Source organism: Acinonyx jubatus, chromosome X (genome assembly GCF_027475565.1).
Source record: "Acinonyx jubatus isolate Ajub_Pintada_27869175 chromosome X, VMU_Ajub_asm_v1.0, whole genome shotgun sequence".
NCBI classification, from domain to species: Eukaryota; Metazoa; Chordata; class Mammalia; order Carnivora; family Felidae; genus Acinonyx; species Acinonyx jubatus.
In genome coordinates, this window is record NC_069389.1 from 83,850,499 (window position 1) to 83,851,664 (window position 1,166).

The window sequence follows — 1,166 nt, forward strand, 5'->3', positions numbered from 1 at the left end:
CAGGACTTTGTTGAAAAAGTATTCGTTTGACCTAAAGATAAATCCTATGGTGAAGCTCATTGGTTCCTCAACTTCCGAAAATTTAATTTTTACATCTTCCAAGTGCTGTAGTACAAGCTCATCATTTCTTCGGATCATCCTACCAAGCGTCTTCACATTTTTAAAAGCCATCAACCAAAAGTGAGGTATGCCATCTGCTTGCCCTTTTCCTTCAGGCTCTCTTTCCATTTCCCCCGCCCCGCCTTCCTGAACACCTACTTGCCACTGACATTCGCCTTCTGTGGGCTCATGGATTGCATTGATGATCTCCGATCTCTTATCAAACAGAGGTTGGTAGAAGGCAGCATACTTTTCCTCAAGATCGTGAAGATCTTTATAGAACTGAGCTTCTACTTGCGCATATTGGGCCTGAAGGTTTCTGAGAGCGAGGACCCGCTGCTTCACCGCTATAGGCAAGTGCTGAGCACTGCCTGCCTTTGAGCTGGGTGCCCCAACGGGAGCTGCAAGGGCCTGAGGACTTGACGGCCACTCGCCAACCTGAACCTTGGCGGGTGCACAGGCTCCAGCCTCCCAGAACTCAGAGGCATCACCCAGGGCCTCGTTTTCTTTGACCTGGGCCTCTGCTGTAGGTTCCCCGGCCTTTTGGGATGGAGCCCCCTCTTTTGGTTCCTGCGGCCCCGGCGGCGAGGTGCCCTCTGCCAGGGACTCACCCACCCCGACCTCTGCTTCCTCTCTCGGGTTCTCCTGATCCTGGGGTGCTGGTCCCTCTCCAGGGTCCTGGGATTCCCGGGAGTGGCTGCTGACCACCACGCAGCCTTCGTGGGGCCCAACCAGGACATGGTCGTTATCATGGATACGGTGTAGAAGAAAATGGACCAGAGTCCTGAAGAGGGACTGAAACTGTGCCACGGGGGCCTCGGGAGCACCCGCAGGGAGGACTTGTGGGCCCTCTTGGCCATTGCTGTCTTCCTCCTCCTCTTCAGTCTCTTCCTCTTCCTCCTGATTGTCTTCCTGGTTTTCATCCTGCTCTTCCGACTCATATTCAGACCCCCCCTGGTTCCCAAACTCAAATTCGAAATCTTGAGATGGGTAATCATAGTCGTCCTCGTCCCCAAACTCGAACTCGAAGTCCTCTTCTTCGTCGTCTTCGTCCCCGTCCTCATCTT